Below are 17,289 nucleotides of genomic sequence, written 5' to 3'. Positions count from 1 at the left end.
CAGAAATTTTGGTAATTTTAAAACAAAATCTTCTACCTAGGAATTTCTCTAATATAAATTACGATTGATATTATAGATTTATGCCTTCGAATACTTTAATTACGGTCACTGGAGGGCCCCTTCCAAAGATGGGCCCCTAGGCCACGGCCTAGGTTGGCCTAGGTGGAAATACGGCACTGGTGACCGGTCTAAATTGCCTAGGAGGGTGGTGGCGAGCCAACAGCTCCCTACACTCACTATTTCCATTAACCTCTACAGGTAATATCCCTAATGGATAATGGATACTTCTCGTAAGAAATTTTTATATACTTCTGATATTATGTATAAATATTGCTTAGCTGTGACGTAATATATACAGTTTTAAGCCATAATATGAATAAGTCATAAAGGAATTTTCAATTTTTTTGTTTTATCTATTTGTGAATTTTTAAAGCTTTCGTCGACTTTTGCACGTAAATTATTGGAAATTTAAGCAGAAACTGTTTTTGGACAAAGCTGTTATCTCAGGGTTTTTAACCCATCGAAACCCAAAGTTCAAACGATTTAAAAGAAAGAAAACTATGTATTCACTTTTGGTCATGGCTCTAGCGCGTAACAAATAAATACAGTCAAACGTTTATAATAAACTTCATTTTAGGGAACTATCTAACTCGCACATTTATAAAAGACGTAAAACGGTCAAAATATATGGACGATAAATGGGCATGCGTAGACTTGTGAAAGAGTGACGTGGGTGCTAGTGAGGGTACTTTATAGAAGGTCATTTAAGAAAACTGTCATCCCTGACGTCATAACGTCGTCTGTTCCGTGGCCCCTTAAGGGATGACGATGCTATGACGTTAAGGATGTGCGTCTTCACCAGATAGGGGAACGACATTTTAGCCCACTGACTTTCTATTCAAGACACTAGGACACAACAATAGGGTCTGCGTTTCCAACCACCTTTGGACTGCAATGCAAAAACTGCCGAAACACGAGAAAAGGTAGAAAAGTCGATAATAAACAGAAAGCCAAAAATATCGAAACCCTAAACAAGTAAATTTACGAATTACAATTTTTAAGAGTCAGTGGCGTCACCAGGATTTCCAAACTGGTGGCGCTTAAGCCATTAGCACTGGTCAGGGGCGTCCTATAGTGAGTGATATGGGGAAGGGGGGGAGCTCCCAAAAAGGTTTTTAAAGTTGAAATATTGAGGCCGACTATGAAAAATTAAATTTTTGATGCCCATTTTTAAGTTCAAAGAAACTTTTCGACAAGTGAATTGGAAAAATTGGGAATTTTAGGTGGCGCTTCTCGGAAATTTTAGGTGGCGCTTCAGAAATTTGACAGGTGGCTCAAGCGCCGCCTAAAACACCCTAGCGACGCCACTGGTAAGAGTAATTCGTAAGCTTTGTAATTACTTAGGGTTGAGCAGTAGTATTGATCAGTCTGTTGAAATAAAGTGGTTTCTTTCGTGGTTGCCCTGAAAAGGATATGTTTGGAAGCGGGTTTTCCAATTACTATTAAAGGTAACAAGAGGACATGTTTTCGATACCCTTCCACAGTGCATTTTATTTCTCCCCGCTTTTCAATCAGCTCGAGAGACTCCGAGGGAGTCTTGCTACTCTTGCAAGGTCGTTTGTACCACGTGATCTTAAAATTTCAAAATGACAATCTAATGCGGTAATTTTTTGCGCTTTATATTTTAGTAATTTTTAATTTTGGTTTTTTAATTCAATAAAAACTATCAACTGATATTTAGTATATCATATTTAATCTATAACAAGTCGGCCCAGGCCGTAATATTAGTTCCACATCAGTGTATTAGAGTGGACAAATATATACACCCTTAGTAGACACAGGTAGGCAAACTAATACAAAAGCTAATGAGGCTACGTGATTTATTATCTTTTTATAAATAAATTGCCACCCTAAGTTACAGAGTGGATGCCGCCCACCATCAGCTGACCCGGGTGGGCAAACTAATAAAAAATCTGTTGGGCCCATGTGATTTCCTATTGTTTGAAATAAAATTCACCATCCTATGTTAAAGAGTGGCCACCGCCCACCCTCATGAAATCAACTTTTTTTCCCGGTAACTCTCCCTTTAAGGGGGTTGGTCGGAGGGGGCGGAAATTAACGGCACTGCGTGCGCGTTAAAGAGTTCTATCGAATGAGACCAACTGTTTTTTTTTCGGTCACTCTCCCTTTAATAAGAAAGTGCCACACTTATTTATTACTTCTGACCATACACGGTTTCGATAAGAAAGTGCCACACTTATTTATTACTTCTGACCATACACGGTTTCGATAAGAAAGTGCCACACTTATTTATTACTTCTGACCATACACGGTTTCCATAAGAAAGTGCCACACTTATTTATTACTTCTGACCATACACGGTTTCGATAAGAAAGTGCCACACTTATTTATTTCTTCTGACCATACACGGTTTCGATAAGAAAGTGCCACACTTATTTATTACTTCTGACCATACACGGTTTCGATAAGAAAGTGCCACACTTATTTATTTCTTCTGACCATACACGGTTTCGATAAGAAAGTGCCACACTTATTTATTACTTCTGACCATACACGGTTTCGATAAGAAAGTGCCACACTTATTTATTTCTTCTGACCATACACGGTTTCGATAAGAAAGTGCCACACTTATTTATTACTTCTGACCATACACGGTTTCCATAAGAAAGTGCCACACTTATTACTTCTGACCATACACGGTTTCGATAAGAAAGTGACACACTTATTTATTACTTCTGACCATACACGGTTTCGATAAGAAAGTGCCACATTTATTACTTCTGACCAAACACGGTTTCGATAAGAAAGTGCCACACTTATTATCCCCAGTCCGACCCGCAGACCGCACCGTCAGCGGGGCCTCGCGATTCAGGGGCGAGGGAGAAAATTGACGGGCGAAAAAGCCTATGTGATACGAAAAGAGAACGGAATATGGTTGTCCGCAAATCCCCAGTCCGACCCGCAGACCGCACCGTCAGCGGGGCCTCGCGATTCAGGGGCGAGGGAGAAAATTGACGGGCGAAAAAGCCTATGTGATACGAAAAGAGAACGGAATATGGTTGTCCGCAAATCCCCAGTCCGACCCGCAGACCGCACCGTCAGCGGAGCCTCGCGATTCAGGGGCGAGGGAGAAAATTGACGGGCGAAAAAGCCTATGTGATACGAAAAGAGAACGGAATATGGTTGTCCGCAAATCCCCAGTCCGACCCGCAGACCGCACCGTCAGCGGGGCCTCGCGATTCAGGGGCGAGGGAGAAAATTGACGGGCGAAAAAGCCTATGTGATACGAAAAGAGAACGGAATATGGTTGTCCGCAAATCCCCAGTCCGACCCGCAGACCGCACCGTCAGCGGAGCCTCGCGATTCAGGGGTGAGGGAGAAAATTGACGGGCGAAAAAGCCTATGTGATACGAAAAGAGAACGGAATATGGTTGTCCGCAAATCCCCAGTCCGACCCGCAGACCGCACCGTCAGCGGGGCCTCGCGATTCAGGGGCGAGGGAGAAAATTGACGGGCGAAAAAGCCTATGTGATACGAAAAGAGAACGGAATATGGTTGTCCGCAAATCCCCAGTCCGACCCGCAGACCGCACCGTCAGCGGAGCCTCGCGATTCAGGGGCGAGGGAGAAAATTGATGGGGGAAAAAGCCTATGTGATACGAAAAGAGAACGGAATATGGTTGTCCGCAAATCCCCAGTCCGACCCGCAGACCGCACCGTCAGCGAAGCCTCGCGATTCAGGGGCGAGGGAGAAAATTGACGGGCGAAAAAGCCTATGTGATACGAAAAGAGAACGGAATATGGTTGTCCGCAAATCCCCAGTCCGACCCGCAGACCGCACCGTCAGCGGAGCCTCGCGATTCAGGGGCGAGGGAGAAAATTGACGGGCGAAAAAGCCTATGTGATACGAAAAGAGAACGGAATATGGTTGTCCGCAAATCCCCAGTCCGACCCGCAGACCGCACCGTCAGCGGGGCCTCGCGATTCAGGGGCGAGGGAGAAAATTGACGGGCGAAAAAGCCTATGTGATTCGAAAACAGAACGGAATATGGCTGTCCGCAAATCCTCAGTCCGATCCGCAGACTGCACCGTCAGCGCTCTCCTGCCTTTACGGGCACTATTAGTTCACAATCTACTTGCCCCGCTTTTGAATAAACGCAAAATTTCGCCCCGCCCCCAATGGAAGAAAAAAACTGTTCAAGGGTAAAATTTCAAGCGAATGGTTATACAAGACGGCGTGGCAAGGTTGGTCGGCCGTGGGATTTAGCGATTACGCCGCGAGCGGCTGTCTGTGTTCGTGCCCCGGCCAGGCCAGCAATATAAAATATAATAATAAATTATTTTTCGCAGCTCCATCTACCGTGTCGTCGCTTTTCCACAACAAACACACAAACACTCACACAAACAACAACACTTAACGACAATCCGTCCATAGCAATAGTCCCACTTCGATATATATATCTCGATGTGGAACTAAAAACGTGAAAAAATACCTTTTGGCGTAAAAATGTACTTCGTGTTTATCTTTTTTCTTTTTTCGAACAGTATCGTCCACTCTTAGCGATACTTGTTTTTTTTTCAAATAACCTTGGACGACTCCCTTAGTGTGATTGGTTTACGGGGGCTAAAAACCAGGCTTTTTACTGATCCTCTAAAATCTACTATCCATGGACCAAGTAAGTGAATTTTTGCTTAAGCAGAGCATGCGCCGCGTGCCTTTATTAAATAGAGACGGGGAAACCTACTAGCGTTGTGTAACGCCACCTTCTGCTTAGTTGGTGTAAAACGTTTCTCACTCATTAAATGAACTAATTCAATAGACCTCTTTATTAATTCCTAGCTAACCAGGTCAAACGAAGTATACATAGTGCTATTTTAGGCAAAAGATTATTCTTGGTGATTATCCCTACTTGTGCTCATTTCTAATAGACTTTTTTAATGTTTTTGTAAGCGTAAGAAAAATAGTGCGTGTAATAGACCTTCCTACAAATTCCTAGCTAAACAGGCCAAATATTTTCACAAAGACTACAGGCTTACAGGCTACTCTTGCAGGACATGTAATTTTATTAATTCTTTGGTATTAAAATTTTGGCTTATGCTCATTCCTATTTGATTGGTAATTTCTGAAGACCCATAAAGTGGATTTTCGAAATATAGCTAAGGTAGCCTATGTTAAGATATTATATTTTAAAATATAGTAAGTCCTTAACTGAACTATTTACAAAATCAATAAACTATATATAATTAACTATTTATAATGGTTTGTATAAAACTATAACCGTTAAATGAGTAGGATTTTGATAAAACATACAGTATTTATCCAGACAACCAGGTTGGCAGGTTTTCCAGATTATCCTTTTTTGAGCCTCCCTGGTTTATGAAAAATCGGGTCCAACCTTCAGCCTCTCTATACACAAAAGTAAATAACCACATAAGTAGTATTTTATAGAATGGTCTATTTGATTTCAACTGGGTGGTTGACTATCCACCCAGGAGCAATGTTCATCAGTGTCCTCAACAACTTGGTAAGAACAGATGGAAGACTTTAACACCTAGTAACGTAATCACTCAAAATCATCCCATAAAAGCATTTTCTCTAATGAAACGTTGTTCGTGGGATTTGACGTAAATTACGTCGAAATTGAAGATTAGCTTAAACTTGCGCCAAATAATATGTTTTAGACTAAAAACACAACGAAATGTTCTGGTGCACAAATAAAAGTTAATGGTATTATGGTACCTTGAAGGCTACCGAAACCTGGGTCGTGTTTCAATCATTGAACTTTTAATTGCGCACCTGGAAGGCTATTCCGTAACAATCAAAAATGACAAATGTTGCTATCGATAGTATTGGTCAAATTGAAAATCGTGGAGGTCTGTAATGCCAACGTAAGTGATTTTATTGAAATGTTTCGACATACGGTCGATGGTACCAATTTAAGTCTTGGGCACTAAAAATAAACCGATATTTTACGTCCACTTAAGCATTTAGTTTATGATTGGACTAAAATACAGGATATAGCGTAACATACTGCCACTACTTAAAATTGTTATGTGGACCGCTGTGTGCCCGTCGTTCCCCTTTAGGAGCTCTTTCTGAAGGTAATGGCTCTCTACCTACGTAGGTAGGGTGTCGGCTGGAGTTGCTATAGCATCCACTCTTAATCCCACTGCTGTGTGCGAAGTGGCGAGTTGGTCGGCCCATTGCTGCGCCTTTTGTCTTGATGAGTGGGTGAGACCATCAGTAGTAGGGTACTACTAACCATGCTAGATTTGTCACCTGTCCGGGCTTGTGGACGCTGGCGTAGGGCACTATGATGATAGACCTCCGGTGATGTGGTTTTTTTTACTAGGAACACCGGGCTATAAATTCTGACACACTACTTGAAATTGAAATTACACAATCGATAGTTTGATATTTCGATATCCGCCCTTTCTCCACGTGCGCATTGCCATTTTTGACGGATCGAAATTTTTATTTCATTTTTGATTTTTACAGAACAGTTTTCCACAGAATTTAGTTGGGTTTTTATTTTAAAATATAGTAAATTACGTCACTTCGACCTCCGTGACGAAAAACTCATCATCAACTTTATGAATAGTGCTCCGCATGGCTCCGGCTCCAGCTCCGGCTCCCGCTCCAATACGGCTCCGGCCCCGACTTAAACCCTATCGGCTCCAGTCAGCTCCGGTGAAGGCCGGACTCGGACCTGGAGCCGCGGCTCCAGCTCCGAGTGTTTCAAACCGGCTCCAATACTTTTATGGTAATTTTTAATGTCTAAGTTTTCGGAGCGTCCATAAATTACGTGGGGCGTTTAGGGGAGGGAGGGGATCAAGCTGAATCTCATCCAATCTCACGTGGAGGAGAAGGTGGATTTCGGCCAATATCACGTAATTTTTTTCCGCAAGAAAAAGTCTAAAATTGCGTTAAAACTGGGTTAAATTAAGTAATTCAACCCTTACACACCTTCATCAGCATGCCCTATGACCTCTATTGCCCAAGTGTACGTGGTGATTTGAAAAAGAGATACTGCAGTACATGCGGTATCTACTTTTTATCCGTCACAAGAGCTGCAGAGCACCACCTGCACCAGCGTGCAAAGTGTGATCTTCACGGAGTGTGACACGCCGAGTTAGTGAGCTTCTGTGTGCAAGCGACAACGGTTTAAAGTGGCTAAATCAGAGCGAGGTTGAAGGAGCAGATCATTTTTCTGTAAATCACAGGGACATGTTGGTTCCAGTAGTCACTCTTGAGACCACACATGAGTCCCCGTGGACTGAAATAGAATGAATATTCATTTACGAATTTTAGTAGTTCCTTAATACTTAAAAGTTAAAAGTTAAGTATTTTATTGTTCGATTTTCTCACTGTGATTCTAGACTACGTTCTGTCTAAAATACTAGTCTTAACTAGTCTTAAATATAAATAATTAAGCAAATTATGTTTTTTTTTAATAAATCCAACGCAATCAAACACAGATTAACGTATTTACACCAAAAATACACACTTTGAAAAATCTCACGTGATATTAGGGGGGAGGGAGGGGGTCAAGCCAAATCTCACGACATCTCACCAAGGGGAGAGGGGGGGTCGAAAAATCCCCAAAACCACCTCACGTAATTAATGGACGCTCCCTTTTTTGTTATGAATTTATGAGTCCTAGCAATAGGAGGGGTACACTCCACTGATAACTTGGTAAATACTACCTCTAGACTATTTTAAACTGATTAACAATGTAACACTATTAATGTTTTGCAGTATGTTTATTGATATTTGACATTTTATATCGATAAAAAGATTTAAATATTAGAAACCCTTAAAAAGTAATTTATGGTTCAGTTTTTTTATTATTCCGATTTGCGGAAAATTTTCCAGAACATTTTCTGGAAATTTTTCCGCATTTTAATTTTCCGGAAAATTATCTCTGACGGCTTTGGCCCCGCCTACCAGATAAAAAAATGCCCTCTGCGCGCGCTCCCCTCTCACATAGTGGTTTGTTAAGTAAACATATGACGTCAAAAAAACCGTCAGCCACATCGAGACGAAAATCTGCCGGGATAAGCATTCCAAGTAGAGGTATGAATTCCTGCTATTAGTAATTATTAACTCGTGGATTATAATCATACACTTTTGGTCATAGGAAAATTATAAAATTAGCTTGACGAAACGTTGACAAAGTATTGTGAAAGTACGGAAACTTATAGCCGCTACTGTTAAAACTCTGAGTGCACAAACTAATTAATCCGCTAGGCTAATACCCAAGGCATCACGTTAGGCCCAAGTTAGCTAGCGACTTTTAATGCCCTTAATACAGGTGACTTGGTTATATTGCGTTGGAGGGTGGCTACAAGCCCTTCATGCCACACTCACTATTATCGTTAACCTCCTCAGTGGCGTAACTAGGGTATGGCAGACATGGCACATGCCATGGGCGCCACTTTGAGAAGAGTGCAAATTGGCCAAAATCAAAAAAAGTAGTATGAAAAAATTCAGAAAGATTTTTTAAAAAGTGTATATCTTCAGTAAACGTTTTAGCCTCTTCAAGAAATATCACATGTTGGTCTGACATCAATACAAGAGATAATAAGATTATCTATTGTTTTGCTTATACTATTCATTAATCGCCTTTCTCCCAAGTAGAAACCCCCAGTGCGTATGGTAACACGTCATTTTTAACTCCCCTGGTCCCAAACCCCCTTAAATACGCCCTTGCAGACAAGGCGCGATTTCTTTGCTTGCTATAGGCGACATTTACCCTAGTTACGCCACTGAACCTCCTTATAATTGAGAGTTATCTCAGGAATACATTTATTTTTAGTAAATATGTTAAAAAATCAATTCAACACGGTGTGTAATTTTAGCCGAAAAACTGGGGTTTTACCCCTCTCGTGTCGGGGAAAAATTCGACCACAATGCACGTAGTCGCGCTCACCCTAACATAAGTAACATAATACCCCTAAGTATGTAGTATGACACTTGTAGCCTTGCTCGTGCATTTTTTATTACGATATCCTTTCTTCACCAACGATAAATCAGAAAAACGACTATAGCAGCTCTGTAGCCCGGAAGTTTAATACTCTTAAGGATTTGATTTTTTTTTGGTCATCGAAAAGGAGTCAAACTTCAAATTTAGCCAATCATATAGCGCTACAAAATATTATGAGGTACGAAATGTAAGAAATGAAATGGCCGTTATGGTAGGCGGCTTATTAGGCCTAACTCTATCGGAAAATTATACCTAAATACTTAATATTATTAGGGTCATTTTCAAAGTTTGAACTGAAAAAAAATATTTTTATTGCGTAATTAGCAATTGTAAAAGTTATTCCAGAAGTTTGAAAAAGGTTAATTCTTACATTTTAATTCATCAAGTCATTTTTATTTTGATCACAGCGGACAAAACCAGGCATTCATCCAGGTACAAAATACAAGTATATTCAAATTAAAATAGCAAAAATTTGGAAGAAATTGTAATAAAATATTCGTAAACTAAATGAGTTGGGTTAGATTAGTTCATGCCGCCGCTAACGAGTGGCGCTATTTCGAAACATTTTTGACGTCACTGTGAAGAAAGGATGTAGTAGAACATTTTCCTAATGTCATACTTAGGGGTATTATGTTACTTATGGTATAAATAATTAAATTAATTATATTCTTGGTAAGATTTTAAAAACAAAATTGATAAAAGTCTTCTCTTTATAATGCATAATGTTTAATTTACATACGCGTAGGCAGTCACGGAAAACGACCAAATAAACCTTATTAGATTCATCATACTTAATTTGAAGCTAGTTTGCGAATGCATTATCCTTAATTAATACGGTTAAGTTTCCAGTAATTACGCTTATCTGAAGATATTTACAACATCAAAGGGGAGCCAAACACCAAAAAGGTCTTCACAAAATATAGACGGATTATTGAGAGAGTTTTATGAAAATTCAAAATTAGTTCCCTCAGAAAATGATGCCTATTCAAGCTTTTAGCTAACACCCAAAGGAAATTACTAACTGCATCGTCGAAATATGTAGATTAAATCGCACTTTATTCCAAAAGCTATTTCCTTACGGAAAATATTCTTAATAAATTTCATAGCGATAAATACTATAATCTTTGTTATAAAACATTTGTGTAGATATTTTGATTTGTACAAAATATTTGACATCATAAAAAAAACAAGTTGGCAAGCCAAAATATACCTCTCCTCGGAAGAGTTTTTAATTATCAGTGAAGCTCACCTGTCGTTCAAGAGGGCTCAGGTTCAAATCCCGGCCGTATAAAAAATTATACTACACCCAATGACAAAAAGAGGGCGCTTTTGGAAAAACCTTTTCCCCGATTCTAAGAAACTGCGTACGCAGTGATTACCCTTTGCCCCGAAAATGCGAACGCGTTCGCAGGCCTGGCAGACAGACCCACAGACAGACAGACAGACAGACACGGTGGTTGTATAACCCCTCCTAGGGTACAAAGTCCCCTCGGAGAGGTAAAAATTATTTGAAGATTCATAAATAGCTTCTTCATCATTTGGATAAGATGAAAGCGTAGTAGAAATATTGTTTTTAAATAATAAATATGAAAATGTAAGTGTCTTCAAAAATTTTCCTTTAATAAAGTTAGCATATTGGACTTTAAATATCGTCACCGTAAGCCATAATATGTCTTCGTGTAAAATAACATTTTTGTAATTTAAAAAATTGCTTCATGGTCGTTTTGCTTAGATCAAAGTGTAGCATTGTTTCACATAAACAAAATAGATCACTTCTATAAAATAATTTTTTTTAAATTAATATTAGATTTCGTCACCGTTTGATTATGTTCAAAGTGAAGTATTGTTTCACATAATCAAAATAGATAATAGTTTTATCAAATTTAATAATAAGTTTCGTCGTTGTTCGGTTAAGATCAAAGTGTAGTATCTTTTCACATACACAAAATATGTCTTCGTATAAAATAAAATTTTTGAAATTTCAAAAATTGTCGTTTGCCTAAGATTAAAGGGTAGTATTGTTTCACATAATCAAAATAGATAAAATAGTTTTATCAAATTTTATATTAAGTTTCGTCGTCGTTTGGTTAAGATCAAAGTGTAGTATTGTTTCACATACACAAAATATGCTTTCGCATAAAATAACATTTTTGAAATTTCAAAAATTGTCGTTTGGCTAAGATCAAAGTGTAGTATTGTTTCACATAATCAAAATAGATAAAATAGTTTTATAAAATTTAATATTAAGTTTCGTCGTCATTTGGCTAAGATCAAAGTGTAGTATTGTTTCACATAATCAAAATAGATAAAATAGTTTTATCAAATTTAATAATAAGTTTCGTCGTTGTTCAGTTAAGATCAAAGTGTAGTATCTTTTCACATACACAAAATATGTCTTCGTATAAAATAACATTTTTGAAATTTCAAAAATTGTCGTTTGCCTAAGATCAAAGTGTAGTATTGTTTCACATAATCAAAATAGATAAAATAGTTTTATCAAATTTAATATTAAGTTTCGTCGTCATTTGGCTAAGATAAAAGTGTAGTATTGTTTCACATAATCAAAATAGATAATAGTTTTATCAAATTTAATAATAAGTTTCGTCGTTGTTCGGTTAAGATCAAAGTGTAGTATCTTTTCACATACACGAAATATGTCTTCGTATAAAATAACATTTTTGAAATTTCAAAAATTGTCGTTTGCCTAAGATTAAAGGGTAGTATTGTTTCACATAATCAAAATAGATAAAATAGTTTTATCAAATTTAATATTAAGTTTCGTCGTCATTTGGCTAAGATAAAAGTGTAGTATTGTTTCACATAATCAAAATAGATAAAATAGTTTTATCAAATTTAATATTAAGTTTCGTCGTCATTTGGCTAAGATAAAAGTGTAGTATCTTTTCACATCAACAAAATAGTTGACTTCCTATAAAACAATTTATTTGAAATCGAATAATAAGCTTCTTCGTCATTTAGCTCGGATCAACAAAATAGATGACTTGGAATAAAATTCATTTTCTCAAATTTAATAATAAGATTCTTCTCTGTTTGGCTAAGATCAAAATGTAGTATCTCATCGCATCATCTGTTAAACATATATGTCACCACATCCACTTTTAAAAATGAAACTATGTAGACAATACTTACTTGTTCCGCCCCATTAATAATTGTATCGTAGACGGTAGTTCAACTAAATCTCAGTTAAGACAACAGTTTGAAAAGTAAACTTTTGAACTGGCAAAAATACCCGTATAATGCAGTGTCGGCTTAGTGAACGTCAGAGTTTGTGGGATGGAAACCCGATAAATCAATAAATTCTTTGTCGTAGAGAAAACCCGGGTCCATAAAATGTAATCTCCCGAAGGAGCGATTTAGTGTGTTCCGTTATAAGTCCCAACCGAGGCTTAGGCTGTTTTTGATCGAGTGCAATCATAGAGTAAACACGACCAGAAAAAGCCGTTCTGATTTTGGTTTCGTCTGCCGTCCAATAAGAAATGTTACACCGAAGTGTGTAATAGAAATTTCAATTCAATGCCTTCTCCCGGAATAGATGCTTCAAATAAATTCCATCAAAGCCAAATATTTAAAAGTTTGTACTACCGCGACTGGACGTTCAAGAGGTCGTTGGTCTCTGGTTTCTCTTTATATTGACAAAACTAGGAGTTTCGTTTTCATGGTTTTTTGCAGGGTCGGATTAAGCGGCTGGCGGACCTGAGCTGCCCCGAATCTCCTTGGGTCTCGAAATTTTTACCCACCAGGGGCCTCTAATTGGCTTAATCAACCTCTGGGTTTTTGGAAGCATGCTAGTGATGGGGGCAAGTCCGTGTTGGAGTGATTTTATTGAGCGTAGATTTGGAACAAGGCGTCCATTTGGAGACAAATTAAGCCTCTAAGGAGTGTCTATTTTTAGACAAATTAAGCCTCTACAGAGGGTCAATTTTTAGACCAATTAAGCCTCTACAGATGGTCAATTTTTAGACCAATTAAGCCTCTACAGAGGGTCAATTTTTAGACCAATTAAGCCTCTACAGTGGTTCTATTTCAAGACAAATAAAGACACATTAAGTATCTGAAAATCGTCTATTAAGATGCAAATTAATCCTCTAAGGAGCGTCTATTTCAAGACAAATTAGGCCTCGACAAAGCGTCTATTAATATACCAATTAAGCATCTACAAAGAGCCTATTTGGAGAAAAAATACTTTTAGAAATAAAGGTTTCATTTTAGACCTCTAAAGTGGTTAAAACTTTCTCCAATATTTAAGACCATTCTGTCCCTTTGTGGAAATATTTTACACTATTGTAATCAATTTTCCTTCATAAACTCTATTTTCAGTCCTTTATAGGCACTTATTTAGTTTAATTTTTTTAATTATTCAATACGACTTAATATATTAACCAATAACGTGGTCAGATGAAGCTGATTTTCGCGCAGGGGAAATAGCCCAATGAACGTCCCTGAAAGGAGGGAAAATAAATTGGTTGCAAAACGTAAAATATCATTTATACTCCTAGGTTTTTTTCTGCCTGTCCCCCTTTAAATTAACTTAGTGGAGCACAAATACCCTGGTGGTAGGCCAACCGCTGAACATGTTGGCCTAATATAAAGGGGGACAGGCAGAAGAAAACCTAGGCCTTTAAGTATTTTGATGTTTGATAAAGATATAACGAAAATTCTTCGGTACCGCTATACGTATAGTTTAACACCTTAATCAATATCCCCTATCCTATATTTAAAATCTGTAGTAATTTTTTTAAAGACTTAACTATTGTTAAATATTCCAATATTTAAAGAAAATATTCAAAAATTAAATAACGTAGTATTCAAATACTAGTCTCGAAGTTGGTCCACATAATTTTTTCTTCGTTTAAGGGAATTCAATGGGTATTCAAAAATACTAAATGTAAGACCATGCCTTTTTTATACCTTAACTACAAAGACTGGATAAATTCTAGTCTTAGGGCTAATTCCATTTCAATTCGCCAAAAGGTATTCTATTACTCATGAAAGAGTAAAATGGGTCTAAAATAAAGTATTGAACCTTTTATAGTAATTAATTAAAAGTCCAATTTTAGTCGTTTTATAAATCTTTATTTTTAACAGTGTAAGCCTCTGCAAAGCGTCTATTGGAGGCACATTTCTTAAATAAGGTCACGATTGCTAACCAACAAAAGTATTGGTAAATATCATCATATCTTTAGAATTATATTATCATCAGATGCTTAGACTTACATTATCATCAGATGTTTAGAATTATATTTTCATCAGATGCTTAGACTTACATTATCATCAGATGTTTAGAATTATATTATCATCAGATGCTTAGACTTACATTATCATCAGATGTTTAGAATTATATTATCATCAGATGCTTAGACCTACATTATCATCAGATGTTTAGAATTATATTTTCATCAGATGTTTAGAATTTAGGGTTTTTCACAAGGCCCCCTACTTTTCAATATGTATATATGACTTCCAATTCAATCTAAATATCTCAAATTTCTTGACGACAGCAAGGTCTGTCGGACTATTAATACCTAAGCAGATTGTCACTCACTTCAACGCGATCTCAACACGATATCGACTTGGTGCTCAGTTAACAATTTACCAATAAATCCTGCTAAATCAGTGGTGGTCCCTTTCAGTATGAAAACAACTCCCGTAAGCATTTTATCTTACTATATCAAAGCTTAATTAGCTCGAGGGCTATTTAATTCATCATACGTTTATAATTCTGATATCATCATACGTTTATAATTATGATATCATCATACGTTTATAATTATGATATCATCATACGTTTATAATTATGATATAATCATACATTTATAATTATGATATCATCATACGTTTATAATTATGATATCATTATGTTTATAATTATGATATCATCATACGTTTATAATTATGATATCATTATCTCTCCTGCAATACTGTGTTGTTTAAATTTCGTTTTATGTACACAAAATGTTTTGTAACCTATTCCAAAGTGTATATCCTAGTTGGGGCATTCTGCGCTGTTGATATGCACTGTAAATAAAATCATTTCATTTCATGTTTATAATTATAATATCATCATACGTTTATAATAATGATTCCATCATACGTTTATAATAATGATATCATTATGTTTATAATAATGATTTCATAATGTTTATAATTATGATATCCTTAGGGTTATAATTATGATATCCTTATGGTTATAATTATGATAGCCTCTAATTATACATTTATGTTATATTCCTATGTAATAACTGTAATTATATACTTATGATACCATTCGTGTACTGAATTTTGCGAAATCTTCGGGTTCTCCGTAAAAGTTTTATGTGTTTGTTGTAACTATCGATGCTACATTGTTTCGAATTAGGTTTAGAGCATCGTTTTCTCTACCATATCCCGAAGCCTGTAATGGAGACCGTACAAGATCATCCGAGCCTTTCATTCTGTCAAAACAAGAAGCATTTGAAGAATAGAAGGAAGCCAATGTGAACTTCAAAAAACCTCCTTCGGGCTTAATGTTATTTTTCTTCAGTCGACCGTTTTTCCAAATATTTATTTAAACTGAACAAATATCAAAGGATAAAAATAAATGTGGCAATGCAACAAAAGAAATGAGAGCCTATTCACACTAGCCAATATTTGGACCCCAGCCACCACTCTAGGGCCAAGTCATCTTGCGACTTCTAATGCCTTTATCCTCGGTGGCAGGGTTTATTTGCTTAAGAGCAAACAGCTCAATACACTCACTATTAGCGTTTACACTCTGCACGTCGTAGAGTTGTCGAGATTTTGAACGTTATTCGACAAATGAAATTACTTTATTCTTAATAAAGTACTTCTACTAATATAAAATATGTCAAATTATTTTAATAAAGGTATTTTATATTCATATTATCATTTAATTTTGTTCAATCGAAAATATGTGTACAAATATTATTAGATAAACATATTTGAAAATAAGCCTTGGTGACAAAACCTTGGCCAACAAATGAGTTGACGTTGTGTAAATATATGTTCACCATTCACACTTACAAAGGAGAGTACCCAAGGTGTTTATTTCCGATTTTGTTCAAAGTCGGCCGTAATGTAGACCTATATGAGGTATAAAATTTCCCAAAAGGAGACGTCGCACTACCCATTCGTTTTGCCATGGCAACCGAAAATGTTTTTGACCACTTATAACAAAAATAAGATTTTTTCCTTATTTTACCCAAAGATTGTTACAATTTTAACCCAAAAATGTTCCAATTTACCCAAACTTGATTAAATTTTCCTAAATGTAGTCCAAATTACCCATTTCATGATTTTAATTTTTTTTTTAAATTTTCGTAGGTAAAACCGAAAAAATCCCATGCTTTTTTAAATGGAGATTTTTTAGTTTAAAGTGGTCAAAAACATTTTCGGTTGCCATGGCAAAACGAATGGGTAGTGCGACGTCTCCTTTTGGGAAATTTCATACCTCATATAGGTCTACATTATGGCCGACTTTGAACAAAATCGGAAATAAACACCTCGGGTACTCTCCTTGTTAGCAAAACAGTTTGCGACTCGTTGGATTAGATTTGAAGACTGACTGATTTAAGGCCTATAGCCTTTAGCTCCAAATATTTTAATCAAAGTATTTCCTTACACATTTAGTTACACACAATTAAATACTTTTATTAATTTAATATTATTAAATATTATTATTTAATATTTTGTAGTAGGAAAAACCATTTTGTAAGAATAACTTGAAAAATAATAATTTTATATAGCTTATCCCTTTCCGCAACTCATGACCTTGGACTCGACCAAACTTATTTTGGGATTTTACAGTTCGACTGTTTGGAGACTAATAAAAACTTGCTGAGGTTAACGGTAATAGTGGGTGTAGGGGGCTGTTGGCTCACGTGGCAGGAAGGGCTTGCCACCACCCTCCTACGCATTGTAACCCGGCCACCTGGTTAAGGCATTAAAAGTCGCTAGATTACTTTAGCCTAGCTGATTATTATTAAAAAAAAATTATTATTATTTAAACGATTCTACGACCCTTTAACGTGAGATATGTTTGACGTACTTCAGATGAAAACTGAACACACACGAAGTTCGATAAAAATGTTGCTTGTGTGAACAGGACTTTAAAAATAAAATAATTTTAAATTAAACCCGAAATTTATATTAATCTTTAGTTTCATAAACCATTTGTATATTTCCCAATTGCAATCTGCTTTCCAGACTACTTATAAACAACAGGATATTATATGCTGCTATAGCGAAATTATCGTTGAATAAAC

This window comes from Leiobunum rupestre, chromosome 9, assembly GCF_980474605.1.
Source record: "Leiobunum rupestre chromosome 9, qqLeiRupe1.1.hap1, whole genome shotgun sequence".
Taxonomy (NCBI): Eukaryota; Metazoa; Arthropoda; class Arachnida; order Opiliones; family Sclerosomatidae; genus Leiobunum; species Leiobunum rupestre.
The sequence above is the reverse complement of the archived record's forward strand: the minus strand, read 5'-3'. Positions refer to the sequence as shown.